This window comes from Canis lupus, chromosome 34, assembly GCF_011100685.1.
Source record: "Canis lupus familiaris isolate Mischka breed German Shepherd chromosome 34, alternate assembly UU_Cfam_GSD_1.0, whole genome shotgun sequence".
Lineage (NCBI taxonomy): Eukaryota > Metazoa > Chordata > Mammalia > Carnivora > Canidae > Canis > Canis lupus.
In genome coordinates, this window is record NC_049255.1 from 4,339,054 (window position 1) to 4,355,641 (window position 16,588).

General features: G+C 44.3%; 1 protein-coding gene and 1 pseudogene across 2 annotated transcripts in view; one reads left to right on the forward strand and one right to left on the reverse strand.

Moving 5' to 3' along the window:
• The window catches only part of ATPSCKMT (ATP synthase c subunit lysine N-methyltransferase), a 198,507-nt gene that overhangs the window by 125,912 nt on the left and 56,007 nt on the right, over window positions 1–16,588 (forward strand). The window lies entirely within an intron of this gene.
• Window positions 11,929–16,588, reverse strand: part of LOC119877858 — a 31,482-nt pseudogene continuing 26,822 nt past the window's right edge.

Genomic DNA, 16,588 nt, shown 5'->3' on the forward strand with positions numbered 1-16,588 from the left:
TTGTCTTCAGGTATATCCTTCCCATGGTGATGACAGAAGCTTAAGAAAGCAAGAGGAAACATTCAAGTTCTCTTGGTGTAGACCTGGCACCGATGAACTCTTATTTCTGTTGACTAGAATCACATGGCTGAGTCTAGAGTCAGTGTGGAAGAGGATTACCAAGTTACTTGGCAAAAAATAGGGGGGTAAGGAATTGGGTCATTAATATACCAACTACTGCACCCCACCTTATAAGTACTGGAGCAAACACCTAGAGATGAAGTAACGTTTTCAGCGTCTACAGCTCCTTGGTGGTCAACTAGGATAAAAACCTGTTTTACCCACCCATCTGATGTATTCTTAAATGAAAAATATGACCCACAGGGAAGTGGTGGGTTGGTTATAGCTCTGTTACAGTGCCTGGTAGCAGTGAACACTTGGATAAATCTCTGGAAAATAGATTCAATTTTTAAAAAAGCCTTGGCTGTCAAAATCTGATTTCCTGGTTGAGTGAAATGGCTTTTTTGTTCAGATCCTTTGAGTCTAAATTTATTTTACATGAATTTACTTAAGAAATTGATTATAATTCCCTCTCCATTTGGTGCTACAGGGGGTATAATTGGAAGTTTAGAGAGAAAAGACAGGAACAGCTTTAAACTATTCACATACCACCTAAATTTGCAGGAGGGTAAAAAAAAATATGAGAGACTTTGAGGCAACTAGGTTACATTAGACTCTTTTTCAGTTTAACCAACCTTGGTCTCATCTAACATCAGTGCTCATTGGGAATTGTATCTGTTCATTTTGAAAAACAAGCTCTCAGGGTTTTGGCTACTTGTCACTGTTCTCCCTTTACCATTTTTTAGCACATATCACTCTAGGAGAGACTCGAGGCTATGCAGTGTCTTTGACACATGCCCTTCAAGATGAAGCCTGTCTGTCTCTGTGTCTATTGCTGTCAGTGATGGACATGCTGATATGGTCAAGTTTCAATTTGTTGTTAAATGTTTTTTACTTACTCAAAACCTATTAGAATTTCTACTACAGTGGAATGTCTTTGGGGATTCTGGTTAAAACTGCCACTGAAACATCCTGGGCATGCAGGATCTTACCTGAGGAAACCACCCCATTGACAGCCAAAAAAACATTTGGAAATTGTAACTTGAAAGTGAAGCCTTAACAGTTTTGAGGCTGGACCTGGCTGAGGGGAATGTCTAGTGATAAGGACATCTGTGGCACTCAGATGTGTGGAGTTGAGGGCATTGGAAGGGGGATGGCTTTTCCATACAAGGCATTGCAGGATGGCACTGAAAATGTTGTTGGCTTCTGGATGGTAGGCCTCTACGTTGTGTTGGAGAAATAAATTCTTTTTCTTTAGTACCACTCACAGCCAATCATCAACATGTGGTTGATACTGGTGGCCTATGATTCTACTTGTCCCTCTCTACGTGGTCATTATGTCACCACCCATCCTCTAGTAAAATCACCATAAATATGTGGGGGGTGGTGGTGTGTTGTGCCACAAGTCTGCTTGAGTTGCATGCTTTTTTTCTTATCTGTCTTCCCTCCTTATTCTCTTCCGTTTCTGACCCTCCCCTCTGCAGGTAGACTGGATTTCAGTCTTGTTTCTCTACTTTCCCTTGGGTTTATTGCTCAGCCCATTTTTCCCAGCTGTGATCTTGCCCCCTGTTGATAATGGCTGTGACCACTCATCCTTATCTCTACTGCCTTTTGCTTCCTTGCATATACACCTTCACGTCAACCAGCCAGAGGACCCTCCCTATCCAAGAGAGGTGTTCTCATGAGACCCTCCTGTGCCCAGGTCTGCCGAGGATTAACTGGACCCCTCCAATCTTTCCTGTGTCCAAAAAGTGTTCTTGTCTAAGAGCCTGTAACTCCAGCCCTCTTTCTCCACCTCAGAATCCCGTTTGCATCTTTGCTTTGCACGCATGCTCCATTACCTGTCTGACCAGTATCCTGAACATCTTGACCACAGTGCTTTGTAGTTATGTGTCTTCAGCACTAGGTGTAAGCTGCTTGGTCATAACAGCTGTCACTTACTGAGTGTCCTTAATGGGCTATGATGGCTAATTTTCTGTGTCAAATTGGCTGGGCCAGGGTACCTGGCATTTGGTCAAACATGTCTGGATGTTGCTGTGAAGGTATGTTTTAAATGAGATTAACATTTAAATTAGGAGGCTTTGAGTGAAGCAAACTATGTTCCATAACTTCCATAATGTGTGTGGGCCTTGTCTAGTCAGGCGAAGGCGGTAAGAGGATAAGGACTGCTAAAGGGGACAAAGATGGAGTTCTGCCAGCAGCTGCCTTTGGACTCAAGCTGTGCCACAGTTCTTCTCTGGGTCTCCAGAGAAGGCTCATCAGCCCACTGGACTTGTCAGTCCCCACAGTCACATGAGCCGATTCCTTGAAATAGAGCATGTGCTCCCCACTGCCCACCTATTGACTGTGTTTCTTTGGAGGACACTGACTAATACCAGGGACAAGCACTATACTAATGGCAAATGTGTATTATCTCATTTAACACTCAGACAAGCCTTTTTAGTGGGTAATAATAATTTTAGTGGGAAATAATAATTTCCATTTTAAAGAGGATTGAGAGTCACAGAAGAGGCAAAGAACTTGTCCAAGGTCACATAGCAAGTGGCAGAGAGGGAAAGTGAACTGGCACTTGCTTCATGCTAAAGCCAATGATCTTACCATGACTGTTCTCTTTGTCTTGGAATCTTCAATGCCTTATCTAGCTCCTGACACCAAGTAGGAGCCTGGTAATTTTTTTTAGAGGCTTAAAACAACACAAATTTAGTATCGTACAGTTTTTGTGAGTCAGGAGTCTGGAGACAGGCTAGCAAGGTGCTCTCTTCATGTTTAACCAGCTGAAATCATGATTTGGCCATTGCTGCCATATTCTCTGAGGCTCAGGATTCTCTCCCAGCCTTACTAGCTGTTGGCAGAATCCAGTTCCTTGTGGTTGTAGGACTGAAATCCCATTGTTTTGTGGGCTGTTGGTTGGATGCTTCTCTCCAAACCCCCTTGCTGACTCAGTGGCCTTTGCACAACAGGGCAGTTTACTTCTGCCTTGAGGCCAACAGGGCAGCCTCTCCCTGGAACTTCACCTTCATCTGAAGGGTTCACCTGATTAAGTCAAGGCCACCTAGCATAACTTGCCTTTTGATTTATTCAACTGGCCAACTAACCAGTGACCCTAATTATATCCACAAAATTGCTTCTTCTGTCAAATGTATGATGATCCTGGGCATGATACCCCTTCAGACTCACTCAAGGGAAGGGGAGTATACAGGGCATATACACCAGGGTGGGGGACTTGGGGCCTCTCTTTGAATTCTGCCAGTTACAGACACAAGAACCAGATCTGGGGGTGTCTCCCAGCAGAAGAGCCTTCCCAAGTTTTTAATCTTTTTGTTTCAGTACTTGTTAAAAATATGACCCTGAAATGAGATAGAGGGAATTCTGGCTTTCCCTCCTTCCTGTGTGTCAGCTCTAACTTCCTGTTTTCACTTGGCAGATGAGACTGAGTGGGCTTGCTGCTACACTGCACCAGCGTGGGCAGAAACAGAGGTGCGCTTGGCTAGGGTGCATCTGGGCTCTCCCTGCTGCCTATGTCCTGTGGGTGGTCAACTTCCTCCAGTTCCTTAGGAGATCCCATCTATATTTTTAGATACTTAAAAATTATTCCATTAATACATGCACACTATAGAAAAAATAAACAGGTGTAGGAAGAAAAATTAACATAAAGAAGCATGAAGAAAATGAAAATCACCCTCAACCATACCACCCAATTGTCAATATTTTGCTTTAGAGCTTTTCAGATTTTTTTCACACATATTTTTACACGTGCATATTTATTTATTTATTTATTTATTTATTTAATTTTATTAGTTTCAGAGGTAGAATTTAATGATTCATCAGTTGCATATAACGCCCAGTGCTCATTACATTACCCACTTACCCCATCTTCTCACCTACCTCCCCTCAAGCAACGCTCAGTTTGTTTCCTATAGTTCAAAGTCTCTTAAGGGAGCCTGGTAAATATTTAAGCAACTGAACGAAGCCAGATTTCACTCTATTTTGTTACTTCTTTCTCTTACAGAAAAAAATTGCAGGTAATATGTAATACCTAGGACTTTATAGTACATGATAACCTATAAAATCTTGAGCTCCAAATTATTGTGTCTTCATCTGGATAAATCTGTGATAAGAAATTGGTTGGAGAAATCATTTGTTATAATTCTGTTGTGATTTTTTTGGCTTGCTTTATGACTGTCTTTAGGATCCTGGTGAGGATTTTACAAGTGCCTACCATCCTGCGTGTGGTGGATACGGTAGACTGGCCCCCAACACCTATTCCAGCTTCCTTCTGGAATGCACCTTCTAGTACTACAGTCTGGGAGGCTACAGGCCACATCCCCAGCCTCCCTTGCAGTTCTGGCTGTGGACATGAGTTGGATTCTGGTACTCAGAGCCTGCTCACTGAGGCTTGGAGGGCGCCAGTGCAGAGAGCCCCTCATTCTGCTGCTACCAGGGAGGGGCATGTGATGGTGGGGTTGGCCATAGGAGGGTTTCAGGTGCTTCACCAGACTCATGGAGGTGGTGGGGGTGATGTGAACCTCACAGCAGTATTGGCAGGTGGCTCTCTATTCCGGCATCACTTGTTTTGAAGGTGGGGGAATCTTGGGTTGCAGCCTGTGCCCCTTGCTTGGAGCAAGAGGACACAAAGCTCCCTGTAGCAAGGTGGGGTATCATAGGGCAGACTGCCAGCCCCATCTCTAACTGGCAGAAGTAGCAGCTCCCTTGAGGTCCAGTTTGGCATCTCATTGTGGTAGTTATTGTGGTGGCCCGGCTGTATCTCCCAAACCTTCTGATGATTTTATAGGAACTTAGTTCCCTGTATTAAGTCATGTTCTGCTTAAAATAGCTAGAGTGGCCCATACATGAGTGCTGCCCGACGTGGAAGCCTTAGCAAGGGTAGAAATGTGTAGCTGATCCATTCATTGACTCATTAGCCGGTTTTCCACTTTTAGCTTCAATGTACAGCCAGAGTCTGTCTGTGGCTCTCTGTCACATTCATTGGAGGGAACAGGTAATGGAAGGGAGCCCACAAAGAGAACTTTTACCAAAGTGACCTCAATCTGAACTGACCTCATCAGAGAGAAGACTGTACTGCATGCTTTCTGGGGGGCATCTTCTCTGCCTCTTACTGCTGGTGACTCCTTCCATCTTGAAATCTTCTCTTCCTTCTCCTGCCCCTTTTAATCCCTGAATGACAACATATTTTCTTTTAAGCCAGTTAATAAGGAGCTCTCTGCTACATGAATATTTCTTTTTTTAAATAAAGATTTTATTTACCTATTCATGAGAGACACACAGAGAGAGGTGGAGACACAGGCAGAGGGAGAAGCAGGCTCCCTGCAGGGAGCCCGATGTGGGACTCGATCCCAGGACCCCGGGATCACAACCTGAGCCAAGGCAAATGCTTAACCACTGAGCCACCCAGGTGTCCCTACATGAATGTTTCTACATAAGCCCTCTATTGCTTACTTCTGAATACAGAAAAATTATCCCAATGCCAAAATAATGTATTTTTGTCTTGTGCAATTTCATTCCAGGCAGTGCACATGATATTTTGCCGATTATACTCTTGTCACTTGTCAATTAAAGAAGGAATAGAAAAATATGGGGATTAAAGAATGATGTCATGGGTTAGATTCGAAACTAAATTTTATCTCTCATAGGGACCTTGGTCATTATACAGACGCTGTCTTTCTCTTCACATTGAGATGAGTCAGCTGAAGGCCAGAGAGATATATACGGAAATGCTCCCAGGCTCACAGAGTGACTGGTGGCAGAGCATGGAGTTACAACTGTGGGGAGTGTTCTTCTGAACTCAGAAACAAGGCTTTGGTTTAACCTGTTTATTGTGTATTTGAGCATGAGCACATAATAAGGGAAAGATGCAATTTTTTTTACTATGTTTTTGCTACATGTACAGGTATTAATTGAGATGATTTTCTAAATAGAATCATGTTTTTGTAATCATAGGAAGTGGCATGTTGGGGTTCTTTTTAAGTAGGACTGCTGCAATGCTAAACGCACATTTAGTACATAAACATTTGCTAAATTTTTAATATAAATGGTTAATTTTTAACCATTGATTTTTGGGCTGATATTAATTATCATCATTATTTATTTAAAGAGCACTAGAGACATCTAGGATAGTTTAAGAGAAATCAGATGTCATTATAAAAGGTCAAGGGCAAGTTGGCTCCATTTCCTCTGATTACATTCTGAATGTGCCAGAAGGTATGTGGAGCTCTGTTATCCAGAGAAAGTATCATTCCAAGGGGGTGACTGCTGAACCCATAGCAAGCTGCCCATGGTTCAGTTGACTTTGTTGAATTTTTAGAAAATGAGAATTTAATGAATTCCAGATGGGGAGAGTATTAGTTCCACAATGTTTTAAATCTTCTCTACAGGGCATATAGAACCACACTGTCAGGGTTCTTTGGAGAAATAGAATCAATAGGATACACACACACACACACACACACACACACACATATATATACATATATATATATAGAGAGAGAGAGAGAGAGAGAGAGACAGAGAGAGAGAGATGTATTATAAATTTATTTAATAAATAAATAAATAAATAAATAAATAATATATATATATATATACATATATTTATTATAAGGAATTGGATCATGAGATTATGGAGGCTGACAAATCCAGGATCTGTAGTCAGCAAGCTGGAGACCCAGGAAAACCTATGGGGTAGTTCTAGTCTGCAGGTCTGAATGCTTGAGACCTGAAGAGAAGATGTTTCAGTTCACATCCAAAGGCATGAAGAGACGGATATACTAGTTTGAAGGCAGTGAAACAGGAAGTGTCCCTCATTTGAGGGAGGGTCAGCTTTTTTGCTCTATTTGGGCCTTCAACTGATTGGATAAGACCCACTCACAGTAGGGAGGGCAATCTGCTTTAGTCAGTTTACCAGTTCGGATGTTAATTTCATTCAGTAATATCCAGAGACACATCCAGAATGATGTTTGACCAGATGTCTGCTTACCCTGCAACCCATTCAAGCTGACATAAAATTAACCATCATAAGCACCAAATACAATTGAGAGAGTTCAGTAAAGGCTTTCTGAGAATGCTGAGATTTCCAATGTTGGAATGTTTGGGGAGGCGGGATATTGTTAGGATGGAGAGTCCGAATTCTACCTGCTAATAAGAATAGTGATCTTGGCTTTCTGCTCCTTTCCACCAATGGACAGATATGCCAATTCCATTTGCTACACTCAGTCCTGGGGAAGGTGCTGTGGGGGATGGCAGAGGACAGAGCCCTGCTTTCAAGGAGTTTTGAGTCCTCTGGGGTGACCAGGCTAATACATGTGACTCAGACAAAGAACAATGACGTGACAACAAGTGGCAGTGAAGGTGTTTTCAGAGGGAGAGAGGCCAGCATGAGTCAGTGGTTCTCAAGTCTCATGCTCTAATGTCTGGAGACATTTGTGATCGTCACAAATGGGTAGGGGTGTCCCTGGTATTTAAGGGTCCTGTCAGACACCCTGCAATGCACAGGACAGCCCTCCATAACAAAGAATTGTCTGGCTTAAAATATCAATGGCTTTAAGTTGAAGAAACTCTGATATAGGCTAGAGCAATGAGATCAGGCTTTATGGAGGTGGTAAGATTTAATTTACTTTTTGATTCATTTGTCTTCCTAGCCATTAAATATTTATCTAGTGCCTACCATTCTCCAGTGTCTGTTTTGTCCTGAGGCTATGGTGGGGAACCAAGTAGTTCTGTGGGCATGGGTCTTACAGTTCCATGGGAAAAAATAAAATTTAGAAAAAAAATCAAAACCAAGTACAATGATTATTAGGAGGGGTACAGAGTGCCAAGGGAACACATCACAATGAGATCCACCTGAGTCAGAAGGTCAGGAAAATCCTTTTCCTAAGGGATATTCTAGGGAAATATCCTTTAAAATACAACTCGAAAGTGGGAGCTGACCACATGCATGAGATGGAATGGATGTGTATAGGAGTTGGGGTGCAAGGAGAGGGGCACTGTTTGAAGCTGGTGGAGCAGCTTGTGTCTAGGATGGGAGGTGAGGGAGAGGGTAGCAGTTGCAAAGAGAAGGATGGAGAGGTGAGGTTCTGGAGAGGCAGAGCCTGTGTCTGGGAGCACCTTGAGTCATGCCAAGAGTTCATCTTTCATTCTAAAGACAATAGAAAATATTTAAGACTTCTAAAGTTTTAAAGCAATGGAGTGCCAGGATGAGATTTAAATTCTGGCAGGTTCACTTCTGCTCCAGTGGGGTGATGAGTAGGTGGGGAGCATAAGGGTGCCAGCAAGGCAGTGGGCTGGGTGGGTCCAGACAGGGCAGGAGCTCGCAGGGTGGGTGTAGTGAAAGCAGACCTGACAGCTACCGAAAAGGTAAGAGAAAGGGCACTCGGTAGGTGGAAAGTGAGAGAAGGGAATTAAAGAAGGTATCCCCATTTCTGACTGGGATGAGTGGGTATTTTGGGGTGCCATTTCTAGGATACACAGGAATGGGTGCTCACTTCTTTGGAGGTAGTTGGAAACATGTGAATCACAACATGGAATGATGTCGAGTTTAGTTCTGGATATGCAGAATTTGAGCTTCTGGAGAGGTCTGCTAGATGTACAGTTAGTCCCGAGAGCTCTGGGCTCACGATGGTCATCTAAGAGTCATCTGGCTGATGAGATTGGAGGGTGAGGATAGGAGAATGGTGCTTGTAGAAATGGCAACATTTAAGGACAAGTGGAAGATGAGGAGCTTGCGAAGGCTTCTGAAGGAGGGACCAGAAGAGTGGAAATAACACCAGAGGAGTGCAGTGTTGGGGAAAATAGAGAAGAGTAATTTGAAGAAAAAAGAGGTATGGTGTCCTCTCCCATTGCTGACTATTGCTCAGGATAAGGCCTCAAACTGTCCCTGCCTTTGGGAACACGGTGGTCCATGGAGATCTTGGGAGAGCAGTCCCATACGGAGCACGGCAGATGGAAGCCAGGCTAGGGTGGATCAAGGAGAAAAGGGGAGCAGAGAGCATCTGCAGAAATGAAAGCTGGAGCCAGGGGCATAGTCAAGCTGTTTAACAATCAGTACGTCACGGGGCTGACCCACCAGAATGGCTGTGGGCTGGTGTGGCACCAACGCATTCTGATCTGGATCAAACCTGGCTATAGCTCCGGTGGGCATATTTTCCTAATAAAGTGGCAGGGCAGCTTGTTTGGACATTTAGTTTGGGGGAGAAAAAGGAAAATCTGGGACATGTGGTTGTTAGGGGGTGACCCATCCCTGGAAGGATGGTGATTCATTGATTCATTTGGTATAGAGTCTGAAGCAATAAGAGAACAAGACAATGTCAAGGTCATTCGAAGGTGACTTCAGTAAGATCTTTCAATTCTCACATCTCTGAAATGCAGGTATTTATTCCTATAACCTAATTTGTGGCACTTCTGCAGAAAATTATTAGCTAAATAGAATAAAATGCATGGCAAAGATGAAACTTCCTATATATTTTAGATAGTGTATAAGTCTTACCTAGCAAGACACTTCCATTAGCACAAAAAATAATGGCCTTTTTCAACAAGATGACTGTCACAAAGAAAAAATGTAGACAGTCAAATGATTTATTTCCTCATCCATATTGAGTTTATTCATGGAGAGATTCACCTTGTGAACTAGTAATTTTCTGGGCTAAGAAAAAGCAGCAGGCAGTTTTCTTTTTAGGAAAGCCTTCCCCCACCCTGCCTTTTTTTTTTTTTTTTTTTTTTACGGATTTCTTTTGGCCTAAAAAAATCATCTAAGTCTATGGCTTTGATATCAGGGAAAAGGCTTCTTTCAATTGCTTTAACCTTTTTCAAAAAGTGACCTGTTGGGATAAATGTTCTCATGCTGAGAATCAAGGTTTTATCCCATTTCTAAAGTAAGGTGGCCAGAACAGGACGCAGAGCGCTTTCTCGAAGTGGTTTAAGAAAAATTCAAGATCTCAGACTGAGGGAAAGAACTCCAATGAAAGGTCAAGTGTAAGACCCATACTTAAGGCCATTAGACAAGTAAAAAGATAGACCTTGACCTCCTGCCAGGTGTGGCTGCCCCAGAACAGGGGACCCCGCACAGGACCAGGAATCTGGGCACCAGCTCAGGGGAAGGGTTTTAGCAGATCCTTTCTTTCCTTTCGGGTAAATAATGGCGGCAGGGGGTGTGGGCAGGCAGGGGAGTGGGTCTGGGTGGCAGAGGTTGGTGTGCGGCGGGGCAGAGAGGTTAGAACCGAACTCGCATAATTGAGGTCCTTGGGTTTCCCATTAGAGGCACGAATGATGATGCCGCCCCCCTCAGGTCCTCGCAGTGATGCCCAAGGGCCTCTGCTTAGATGAGGAAGCATGTCCATCTCCCCGTCCCTCCAGCCCCTTCCGATGGAGGCTACTTTCCCGCCTCTTCCCCGGCCCTGCACGCGCACAGCCTCTGGGGTTTGTACCCACTGTGGGGTTAGCAGTGCCTTTCCTGTCCTGCCCCTGATTAAGCTCAGATTCATATTCATTTTCTGTTCTCATTCAACCTCTTTGTGGGTTTCCTTACCCATCTCTACCTCCTGGACCCTGACCTGGGTCAGAAATGACTTCTGGCTTTTTAGAATTGCTTCTCACAGGTCAGTGCCTTAAAGTGGCATTGATAATAGAACTACATTTCATCCCTTCCAGAAGGCAGGTACAGTCCGGAAGGACTGTGATCCTACGCAGAAGGAGCCTCCGTGGGAATTCAGGTGTGCAGGTGGGGGACAGAGAGGAGGGCTTGGGGCACGGGCTTTGTGACTGGTCCCATACACAGACCATGCACAGAGGGCTTACCTCCTGGAACAGAGACTGCTCCCCACTTACCCAGGCTTCCCTAAGGTAGGCTGGGCTATGGCCCTGGCAAGAGGTGGGGGAGAAGCCATTAAACCATCCCATGTGACCCTCTTGTCCCCTCTTCCCTGGCCGTGGCCACCAGCTGGACATGCTCTAGATGGCATATACAGTCACAACATGGAGGAGGAGCAGCTCTGAGCCACTTGAGCAAGAAAACTTTATGATGTTAGGCAACCCCAGAGAGTCTGAATTTTCTTGTATGGCATCACCTAGCTCCAACTAACTCCTTCTCTTTGAAGGTCTTTTTCAAAATGGTCTGAACAGGGGAAATGCATTTTCCCTGGGATTGACTGATACATATAGTCAGCTCTTATCCTCGATCAGGATTTGGGATTTGGAAATCTGCGTGGATGATGATGTCTTCACTTGTGTCCCCCTTGGCACAGGCTTTGGAGCCTTTGAATGGGGCAGACCCCTGGGGAAGTTCTGGAGAAGTTGGGAGTTCTGTAGAAGTTCAACAGAAAACCAGTTTCTGTCTCCTGTGAGCTCCTGATCTTAAGGTTGTGGCAGATGGTGTGAAGTGTTTTTCAGGCCAACGTTCTTTGGTGGACACACCCTGGGACCTCCTTTGGCTCCATGTACGGTTCTCCATTTTCATGAAATACTGTGCTTTTTCTACACATGTCCCAGCATAATGAAAGCAGGTCAGAATGGAGCCTAAGGCAGGTTCTTGGGTTTAAAGGAGCTGCCCAGGGAACTTGGTTTAAGCAAACACCCTTCAAGAGCAGGGAATCCTGAAGCTGAATTTTGAGGACTACCCACTTTTCTCCTTCCTCACTTTAGGGACCCAGAATTCTGAGATCTCCAGTTAGAGGCACGCTTTGCTTCTCATGGGGGATTTTGGACTATGCTCATCTTGGGGGAGAGGAAAGCAGCTTCTTCTTCTTCTTCTTTTTCTTTTGGCTTGGTGAAAAATTTAATTGTCTGTATCTAAAATATCTTCACAGAAAATTGTGTTTTGGTTTATTAGCTCTCAGCAGCCTGCTCCTGAGCTCTAAGGAAGCTTGCCTACTTCTGAGTTATTTGAAGATTTATTTATTTATTTATTTATTTATTTATTTATTTATTTATGATAGACACACAGAGAGAGAGAGGGAGAGAGAGGCAGAGACACAGGAGGAGGGAGAAGCAGGCTCCATGCCAGGGCCTGAGGCGGGACTCAATCCCGGGACTCCAGGATCGCGCCCTGGGCCAAAGGCTAAACCGCTGAGCCACCCAGGGATCCCCCTTCTGAGTTATTTGATCTTTCTTCTGGACAAGAGCCATTTTGGGATGGTTCCCCCTCTTCTTTTTAACTTCTTTCATAGGATTCTTCTCATGGACTTGATTGTCTTGAAGCAGCATGAGCCTTCTTCTACATCGCCTCCCCCATATCTGGTGTTAGTGTTGTTCTTGGTGTATTGAGACAATTGTTTCTTATAAGCATCTTTATCTTCTTCCTTGAGGCAATGTGTATAGTCTGCAACGTTCTGACCCATGGATGTGCTTCCAAAGTCCTCCCGCAATGAATTCCTTGCTTTCTAAATTATAGCCAGGGGATCATTTGGTACCATGAGGTATAGACAGGCCTCCATCCACAGCTCCAAAACTTTATTTCCAGCTGAAGGGGTGGACCCTAATTTATTTCCACCTTCCAGGTTAAGGGGTCCCTGGGTGGCTCAGCCAGTTAAGAGTCTAACTTTGACTCAGGTCATGATCTTGAGGTCCTGGGATTGAGCCCTGTGTGGGACTCTGTGCTCAGTGAGGAGTCTTCTTGAGGATTCTCTCTCTCTCCCTCTCCCTGTACCCCTTCCACTTCTCATGCTCTCTTGCTCTCTCTCTCTCTCGCAAATAAATATATAAATCTTTAAAAAATTCCACCAAATAGCAGATGAAGGCACCAGGTTGACTATCAATGCTGTCCACATTGTATTCATCTCCAGTCACCTCTGCTTGGCCGTTGTAGGTCTCATGCAAGCCTACTGAGGAATCTGTGGGCCAGCAGCAGGCTGGTATGGTATGCTGCCGCAGAGTTTGTCAGGCCAGCCTTCACACCATACTTTGGGAGTTCATGAGCGTGAACTGTCATGTCCCCTTCTGAATGGGCATAAACAATCTGACAAATGATCTCTCTGTTGGTTACATGAGCTATCATCCTGTATTTAGATGTATTGGACTTATTTTGATCCTGAATTACTAACTGTTCCCAAGCACAGTAATCAGTTTTACTCTCTTCTGAATTTCCCCTTGTATCTCTTGAAGTGAGCCTTATTCATGACAACTTTAACAAGCCTCAGCCTGTGGAACAGAGACCCGCATCCATGCCCCTTATTTAGGGTTGGCTGCTTAATGCGTAGGGTCACCAGGGAGAAGTAGTTCCATGTTGAAATTATTTTCTTGTCCAGCCCATCTTTCTGTGGTACAACCTTGAATGTGACCTCCTTCCTGGTGACTCCAGGGATTAGTGGTAGTTGTCCTTAGCCTGAGTGGCTTCTCCAGAGCTGAGGAAACTTGCCCTGTATCTTTCCCCCATGAAGCTTACAGGCACATGCACAGCCAAATGGGACCTATACCAGTTTGGTCATGTGACTCTCTTGGATTCTTTGTGGTTGATTTGGGTTATCGCTAAAGAAGTTTGAGGCAGGTCAGGGCCTTGACATTTTGCTCCTTGGTTTTTGTGATAGTCATGCTCAAACCAGTTTCAGTCACACCCAAGACATTTATTGAAACAGCCTTAATTTGCCTGCAGGTCCCAAAGTGTTCAATAAGCTGTTCTGTGAGCTTAGTGGAGTCCCAGGTCCTGCCCCTTAGGTGTCATGACTCCCCACTGGGCAGAAGGAGGCTTGAGGCAAATACCAAGGCTGTGGAGGCAAATGCTGTCACCCTGACAGCTGGCATCAAACAAAATCCTCCAGGTCCAAGGTCCTACCATGTTTGGGGTGGGTGGTTTAGGGCTGTTGTCACACATCTTCCCCAAGGGAAAGAGTTCAGGTATCAATGGATTTTTGCATACTCTTCCTGCAGGATGTTTTAAAAAATATTTTAGCCCTGTATCTTGAATACCTTTAATGTCACCATTGAAAGCTCATGCCTAGCAGCCATCATGATGATTAATAGGTCACTAATTGCACACACAGGAACCATTTTGGTATTCTATAATAAGCCTTGCATGGTGACAACAGAAATGCCTGCAGTCACCACCATGGTGTCTGAGATTCCTGTTCAGAGCACTGGCAGTCCACCCTGAACTCTGCTCTCTTGACAAGGGTTCCAGCAGTTCACTTCACATCACATGGTATATCCGGAGTGCTTATAAGAGATATCCTGGCAGGGATATGGACAATGACATTGAGTGAGGGAGCCTGTGCTTCCAGTTCCCTTTGCCATTATAGGTGACAGTAATAGAGCAGCCGCTGGTGTGTGGGACACTTCACTGTCCCTTATACCTTACATTCTTTTGCTCATGTGTTCCTCATGATAACGCAGTGGGGTTGTCTTATTAGCCCCATCTTTCAGATAAGAAAGCTGAAGTTCCATGATGTTCTAAGCTTTTCCAAAGTCAATAGCTAGTGAGTGCAGAGATATTGACCCCAGTGCCTGAACTCAGAACATCTCTGCTACCCACTGAATTGAATCTAAACCAAAGGGCAGTCTAGCCAGTGAGAGCTGTGGCCAGCATGGCAGATTTCAGGTGCTGGCTGGGGGTGCCCTAGGTCTGCTGATGGCTGGACCTCATTAGACACTCCTGGTCCCAATGAGAAGAGGCCAGTATGGAATGTCTTGACATAGGAGCTTCAGTTTCCCAGGTATCTAGGGAGGGTCTATTCAGATGGGTAGATGAGGGTTGGATTTAGGTCATCTCACAGCTGCCCAGAATTGTGGTCCAGGCTAATCCTCTAGCTGTGCCCCGCTAGATGAGCCTTACCCCACACTGAGAAGGTCCCTGGGTCCCTGGGAGCTTCCTTCAGGGTTGCCTGCACAAGTCTCCTTTTCTGCCTGGACCATAGGACTTGGTTTTGGCATGTGCCCTTGGGGACTTTCATCTTCTGTGGGCTACTCTTATAGATCCTGAGGAAGGCCTTTTTTTTTTTTTTTTTTTTTTTTAATTAGCCCGAACTTTCTGCTCTACATGATAGCCATTTGTACCAATGCAATTTACAGATGAGTTTGATGAACTTCAGTTCCTTGAAATTTCTCATTTAACACACATTTATGAGACCAATATCAGCACCTATGGAGTGATGGTATTGGTTGGGGCAGTGTATCATGGTGCCTGAACACTTGGGCTCTGGGGTCAGAAAGGTCACTCCCTAGCTGTGCTGAGCAACATATTTGACTTGTCTGTGCTTTAGTTACTTTATCATACAAGGTAGATAAGATGGACTTGCCTCACAGGGTTGTTGGAGGATTAAATGAGTTGACCTATGTGAGTATTCACTCCCCGGCCAACTAAATTGAATGGATTTATGGCAAGATTTAAATAGTAATCTTTTCTAGAATTCTTTTTGTTGACCACATGATTTGCTGCGGAGGGTTTCAGGAAGGTGGATAGATGGGAAGAATGCACGGGAAGTGTCAGCAAGAGACATCTTGTCAGGAGGCGGCAAGTGCAGCTGTGAATTTTTAAGCCATTGGTGAGTGGCTTGTTCTCATCATCTTTATCTGAGTTTTACTTTGCTAAGTACTGTCCATCAATTTTTGAATATCTCAGTTATTTGAGGTCGTTCATTCAAGGCAAAATGCTGAAAGTAAAAGCGAAATCAAGGAGAACCCCGGGGCTTTGAAGGCTTTTCTTAACTCGTGGCCATTTTCTGCCTTTAAAAGCACTGACTTGACTTTTACAAGAGCCTGTAGAATAATCTAACAGAAAATGGAAACCAGGAGCACAGTCATTCCTTTAAATATTTTATATTGCATTCGGATGTGCATTTTTCAAAGATCATTTCCTTGACATTTTCTGGGGGTATATTTCTTGGGAAATAAAATAAATATGTTTGGTTGATGCTCATACCAATTTATTTAGAGCTATAAATAAGATAAAGATGCCTCCTGTCATTTGTACTAGAAAATATAAGGATCAGAGGAATATCTTAGGAGGACAGGGCAAAAGATGAATAATACCGTACAGATTGTGCCGAGGTTGGCTGATGCGTTAAGCCGTTTTAGTGAATTCTCATGTGAATTACTCCCAAGAATGGTGATGGAGATCCTATGGCCCAAGTGCAGGCGGGAGACACAATGCCCCAGGCCACATACTTCATTAGGGGCTGCTGAGTGACAGGATCCAGATTTTCTAGTCTTTCAATCAGTGCAATCAGTGAATGTTGTGTAGATTCTCTGGGGTTCCCGGATCATTCTGAGTGCTTCCCCGAGGCTGGGAATGACCCTTTACAGGTAAGAAATTTAGTCATTCCAGTTGGAGCCTGTACTTTGCAAGCAGTGCTCCCAGGAAGGAATAGGAGAGGAACTCACTGGCTGAACTCTTCTAGCAAGGAATCTGTTCTCACACTGGACTTGTTGACTCATTGCGTTGCTGCTATGGGAGGTATGATGGAAGTAGTTTCCCTGAGGGTGGAGCGGGGGCAAGATTGAATATGCAAGACCCATTGGACAAAGTATAAACTTAAGGGTAAGTAAAGGCAGATGT